The sequence below is a fragment of the Cryptotermes secundus genome, unplaced genomic scaffold (genome assembly GCF_002891405.2).
Source record: "Cryptotermes secundus unplaced genomic scaffold, Csec_1.0 scaffold423, whole genome shotgun sequence".
Lineage (NCBI taxonomy): Eukaryota > Metazoa > Arthropoda > Insecta > Blattodea > Kalotermitidae > Cryptotermes > Cryptotermes secundus.
In genome coordinates this window covers 757,383-764,331 of record NW_019731985.1, presented here as the reverse complement: position 1 = coordinate 764,331, position 6,949 = coordinate 757,383, and positions in this window count along the sequence as shown.

Below are 6,949 nucleotides of genomic sequence, written 5' to 3'. Positions count from 1 at the left end.
TTCTGCATGTGGATACGGTTCCTTTGTACGACTAACAAAAAAGTTTTCGTCGCATTTGGCCATCATAGACTTGCAGACAGCTCTGATCTGCTCCAAGGCTGTACATGTAATTAAATGTCTTCCGGATCTGTGCTGATTTCAAGACTTCCAACATTACCGGAAGTAACTTTGCAACAATGGGCGTAAATTTCTTTTTAAACTTCGCGTTCCCTTACTGCAACCTAGCTCCGACACCAAACAACGAAAATAGCAAAAATCAAATTGAACTATTTCATTTGTTCTTCTGGTGAATAAACGGAAAATTCTCAATTGTGCGTCTGTGAGCGCAGTTGACGTACGAACAGCGATTTCCTTGTCGAGTTTCCTGATCGCTACTTTCAATTAAACTTTATGGTTTCATAAAGTTTACAGCCTTGGCAGACACTAACAGTTACTCAATGTAGAACCCCCGCAGATCTGAAGGCGGAAACATGCATCTACGTATTATGAGTCAGCACTACATTACGGTGCGCATGCGCTCAGGAAAGATTTTTGTTTTGTTGTGATAATTAGGGTTACACGAAACGCGAAGTTTAGTCTCAAAACTGCGAACGATAAATAAGATTAATTTCTGAAGAAGTTACGCTGACTGGTTTAAGGTAATCTACTGAGTTATATGCATGAAGACGGCGGCGCCATAGCTCAAGCGGTTAGTCGCTGGCTTCCCACCGCGGCGGCCCGGGTTCGATCCCGGGTCTGGTCAAGTGGGATTTATGGTGGACAAAGTGGCGCTGGGGCAGGTTTTCTCCGAATACTTCGGTTTCCCCTGCCAATCTTCATTCCACCAATTGCTCCACAATCACCCTCACCTATCATCTGGGGCTGGTACAATAGGCCAGAAGTGGCGGCAGTACAAGGAACTTAGTCCCACCCCACTAGCAATATATGCATGGAGGAACTGAGGAAAATCAAGACATGCTTCCTGGCTGGAACTCCAACTATGGATATTCCCAATGTGAGTGGATGTATGACCGTCCCAGACACTGAAATATCATGGCTGTTAGGGTCAGAAAGACGGCTTTACAAAAGCGAACCTGTCAGCTGTGGCATTCCCACAGTTCAATATCTGCACCACTGTGAGGTTACTAACTACTTTCAGCTGACACCTGCAATACTGACATCTGACAGACTGGCACAGCTGGTTAATGTAGTTCGTGACAGGTAAAGCTGTCCCTGTAACAGGTCGTGAAGACCCGTAGTGATGTGAGACGTCGAGGCTCCCACATTTTCTAGACAACTGGCTCACAGGTTGTCAGCCTTACGCGCCGGCCGCCTTTTACCTCCAAGAAGATTCCAGATATTCATTTCTGCTAGAGGCTGAGTCGACCCCAGCACCATATTACGGCTGGAAGGATTAGGTGAACCAAAAAATTCAATTTCCTCATCGGGAATCGAACCCGCGACCTTCCGGCTTGTGGCAGTGTCTCAACCAACTACGCTACAGAGGGCCCCGTTCGTGACAGGTAGTGTGAAAAATTTGACGAGATGATCACGCATGGTGAGCGGAAGCTGTTAGGGATTGAAGCAAGCAGTCTTCTGGGATTTGGCACCGTGTATATGAGGTGTTAACCGACGTTTCGGGAGGAACATATCTCTTCCATCTTCAGGGTAGAAGGAAAAAATATAAGAAATCCGCAAGCGAAGAGACCGTGAGAACCGGTAAAAGCAGACTGCTTTCTTCATAGTCACCGCCGTGAAAGCCTCAAATCTTACACAGTTAGGGATTACTTAAATTTATAGGCCACAGACCACAAAGAATTAAGATACCCGAAATCTGAGCGGTTACCCCATGACATAAATTACGAAGTTCCTTCTTGTATCGTTCTCCCTTGTCCTCCGCTACTTAATCCCTTTTGGGCCCCAATGCCTGGTCTGTATGCCCTTTTTGCGAGAGCCCAAGTTTCTCGGGAGTGACTGTAATGAAGTGTGATTCCGCCAAGTTTTGTGCCACGATTTGCTTCTTTCACAACAAGCAAGTGGATGGAAGCAGCGAAAGTTTAAGGTATTATCCCGGAATTCTCCTGGATGGAGGAAAACAACGAAATACCTCAGTAAGAATATTCGGTGACCTGGTCGAGATTCGAGCCAAGCACACCCAGAATACAAGCCAGGAGCGGTGCCAGCTTACACAGTGCGAGTTCTGTGTTAAGAGGTTAGGATGAAACATTGACGGGCTCTTTCAGAAATGTAAGATCCGTTTCACTTTTTGCTGCGACAAACCAATATCCTCGGGCAAGGACCACTCTTCCGTAAGCCTGTCAGAATATCGCCAAGTCATTCCTGTTTCACAATACAAATAGAAGACAACGAAATAAAGCAATTAATTGACTTCAAACCGCCATTTTGCTCAGGCAGGGTGAAGGAGATGCCATTAACTCCAGTAACAACGCAGAAGTCTCTGGTCTAGAAGCTCGCGTGTTCACATCCCGCAACAGAAGCACGAGAGGTGGAGTATTTTTTTATTGCTAGTGGGGTGGGACTAAGTCCCTTGTACTGCGGCCACTTCTGGCCTATTGTACCAGCCCAAGGTGATAGGTGAGGGTGATTGTGGAGCAATTGGTGGATTGAAGATTGGCAGGGGAAACCGAAGTACTCGGAAAAGAAACCTGCCCCAGCGCCCCTTTGTCCACCACAAATCCCACTTGACCAAACCCCGGGATCGAAACCGGGCCGCTGCGGTGGGAAGCCAGCGACTAACCGCTTGATCTATGGCGCGGCCAGAGGTTGAGTAGCTTTTCATTTCTTTAACCTCTCGCCATGCCACTTCCGGGCTGTGCAAACTTTTGTGGTGGGCGCAACATTATGGAAATAACAAAGAGGGTGAAAGAATGAAAGAATACGAGACGTTTCAGTCCCTTGCCCCCATGCATCACATCGTGAAATGTACAGGGGGCGTAGCAGTACAGCTCCAAATATTCTTCTACAGTGGCACCAGATGGACATGAATGTCCCCCTTACCACCCGTTTTATTTGTGGACAAAGAGCTCGGGAATCACTGGGCCCCAGAGCCCATCTGCCTGCATATAGGGGTGAAAGAACACAAACGTCCCTGCCCCATGCAGTGACTCTCAAACATCTCTGAGAGTGAGTCACCATTACTGACGTGTATTCTCATGCCAGTAGACACGACGGACGGTAGCTCAAGTTTCGTTGGTTCACACCTCAGAGATGTTTGCAGTTCTTACCTGTGTGCAGTGTGCGGGAGCTGGCGGCGTGTCCAGAGAGTCTGTGGGCCCCGACATGATACTCTGCCCTTATATGGGCACAGCGCGCTAAACGAATTACTGGCCTCCATTAACAGGCATTCTGTCCCAACGGGGTGCCTTCCGCAGCTCAGCGCAGCGGGTTGCCTTTCCTTCTCACATCCATCCCCCTTCAGATGCGTAGAAGAGGGAGAAATGTTATTACGTCACGGAGGTGACTGATGGGCAAGCCGGACTTCCTCGGACCGACATTAGCGACTGAGAGTCGTCGCGAGAATTGGATCCGGCCCGCGGTGGTGCAGTACTCTCCAACATGATTGCGACATCTGTGGCGTTTTAAAGGGGCCGAGAAGAAAGACTGTACAGAAATTCTACCCCAATGCCTTAAACGCCATTAATCGAAGTGAGCAGCGCATCAAGCATGTCTTCAGCGATACTAACCTAAAGTGTTCTAATGTAAAGGAGAGGGAGAAAGGAGGGGGAAATGAATGATAACAGGATTGGATCAGAAAGGAATGAGGGAGAAGGTGGAAAGAAAAAAATGTTCACAAATTTATGCAACAATTGAAGATTCCTCCCACTGAACTTCTAGCCAGCATGAGAAATATTTTCTTACCATATCCAGGGTAGTTCAGGACGCATCGGAGAAAAGAGGTTTCGGTGGGAAAAAGTGATGGAAAGAAGAGCCCAATGGTAAGATGGAGGGATGACATTAAACGGACTCAAATAAATATAATGCGGGAGTGTGGAGCTGGATTCATTTGACTCAGTAGTGATCACTGGAGGGCTCTTGCGAACACGGTAATGAACCTTGACGTTCCATGAAATGCTGATAATTTCTTGAATAGCTGAAAACTGGTGGCTTCTCAAGGAGGCCACAGTTGCATGGGTTCGCTGTTCAGCACACTCGCAGTAGCCTCTCAGATTTTTGTGCGAATTAGAGCGACGGGAAAACTGGACGACGCGCCCACTTGAATATGACGTAGCGCTTTCGGAATTTTCGAGACGCAATCGAATCCATGAGGTTTCAAATCTGGATTTTTTCCCTCAGACTAAAGATACAGATTTTGGCGAAAACTTCGGACTGTTTTTGTTTTTATAAAACCTAGCGGATCCCGTATCAATGGAAAAACCTGGCCCGAACGAAAATTTTCTCTGGTCCAGAGAATATGTGGTAAAAAGCGCACATACGCGAGTGTATATCGCCTTCAATAAACGGAAACACCGAGCAGGTTGGCGTAGCAGCGAGGTCCTACATTTGTAGCCAGGAGGTGCTCGCTTCAAATCTCGGCCGGAATATTGGTCATAACTGAGATTTCCGTGATAATCTCTACTAGTCCACTACTCATCAATAATGTAGCTAGAATCTGTGGTCTCCATACTGACGCCGTCGTTAAATAATAAAAAATAACCTGAAAGCAAAAACCAAGCATTTTCGACAGAAAATAGTTTGTTTAACATTCGACTTTTTAATGAGACTCGCTGGCTACATCGCCACTTCTGACTTCCTCTGAGGAATACACTGCCTTAATCCCCAGGGTTCAAGTAACGGCGTCAAATCCAAAAATACAACACTGAGGCCTTTATATCTCAATAAACTTCGTTCAGGTAGCAGTTTTCCGTTTCCTTGCCTCTCGCGAAGACACTGTGCTGCCACCTATTCATTTAGTTGCAGTAAGAGACGAAAAGAAACCTTTTCCTTAGGACTATCTTTCAAAGCCGCGTATGTCGACATGCAACTTAGTTGCTGCATTGTTTTGTAAAAATACGACGAAAAAAAGGGTTTTCTAAATACACATGGCGCGAGTAGCTTAAGAACACACCGGCAGATGGCAGTAATATCGGTGGATTAACGATATTAGTACTGGAAAGAAGCACCAGAATGCGCTTGCACCGGAAACAATTCAAGGTGCTTTAATTCAAAAATCGACAAGTAACCTAATTTGCCACCATGGAGCAGTAACTTATTAAAAAAAGGAAACACATATGGCAGGACTAGCTTAAGAAACAGCGGCATAGGACAGCAATATCAGTGACAAACGAATTACACATATTGTACTGAAAAGAAGCAACAGGATGCGGTCGCATCAGAAACAGTTGAAGGTGCGTTAGTTGGCGTAAAACACTGTATGGCGAATCAATCGACAAAGATTACCCAACTTTCTACCAGGGAATAACTTCAGAAACAAGTGAAATACACATGGCATGAGTAGCTTGAGAATATGCCGGCAGAGGGCAGTAATATCAGTGACAAACGAATTACACATATTGCTAGCCGATGGAAGCACCAGAATGTGATAGCATCGAAAACACGTGAAGGTGAAGGTATGGAAGTGTCACTATCACTCTTCTGTCCTGAAAATGGAAGCAGTCACCCACTTCTACCCTAAAACTGGATATAGCAAGTACCTGCAAAATTGGCACCTACCCCCAAAACTACATGGCATATCATCACAGAAGTCAGTAATCTTACCATTCACTGCTGTGAAAACCTCAAATTCGAAAGCTGTCCCTGTGCTTAATTAATTAAGCACGAGAGCCAGTCAAGATGCTGTGGAGAAGATAAAAATATCGTGCCCCTGTCAGGAATTGAATCCCCAATTCCTTGACAGTCCAACCAGTAGCCTGTCAGAGCCTATGCAATTCCAGCTCATCCGCAGATCTCAAATATTGATGGCAACTGTCACAATATGTCATAAAACCACAAACTCCTCTAAGTTTCTTGTTCAACTGATGCAATGGCCTTACAAATTCCATGTTTCAGGTTACAGTACTCAGCTGGTACTGATAGGAAAGAGAGAGACAAACTATAAAGCAGTCCTGTTCATTCACAAGAGATTTAAGGGGTCTTAAGTAAGGATTTCCATCTCCGGAACAGTTAACATCACATGAGAAGTACTTCTTCTTGACTCTTCTTACATCAAAACTCCTGCCAAATTATAAACAAATTTCTATAAGTTAATAATTTAATGAGGTAAGGTTAAGTTGTCCTAGTGCTTCACTAAGCAAGCACTATGCCATGAAGGCATGTGGGGGAGTGGATGTATAGATCCATTTTCTTGACCTTGGCAATAGTTGGAGTTGAGTGATCAGCTTCACGACCCGACTGCCGTACCCCCAGGGAAAGAGTCCCAGGAACCCATTGAATATGAGGATGGGTAGGCTCCAGAGGAAGTCTGGACATGGAGAAAATCTCTGACCCTACCATGACTCAAATTCTGAACCCTCAGCCATTCAGCCCATAGCCAATTACTATACTGACTATGTTAGACTGAGCTCAATAAGTTAATATTAAAACAATTTTTGGAAGACAATTACATCATTTAAAGAGTTACAAGTTGTTTGTAGTAATGATGACTAACTTTACTTTTGAATGAAAATCGACTTAACCCATAATTTATCAGATTGTGGAATGCAACACCGTGGGGATCAGAAACTAGTTTATGGGAGGTCATCAAGTTCTCAAGAATTATTTCAAATATAGTAGTATCCATTCACAGTTCTGATAAATCAGTAAACTAGTAAGATTTAATACAGACAGATTCCCTCAGAAAATGTACCTGATATGGCAAAACATCTCACAATTTTTTTCATGACTGTACAGGAATATTTTATAACTTATTGCATATGTAGAGCCTGTAGAGCGATTTATGTCCATACTGTACCAATATACCATGGAGGTTGCATAAATTTATTCATTACTTTAG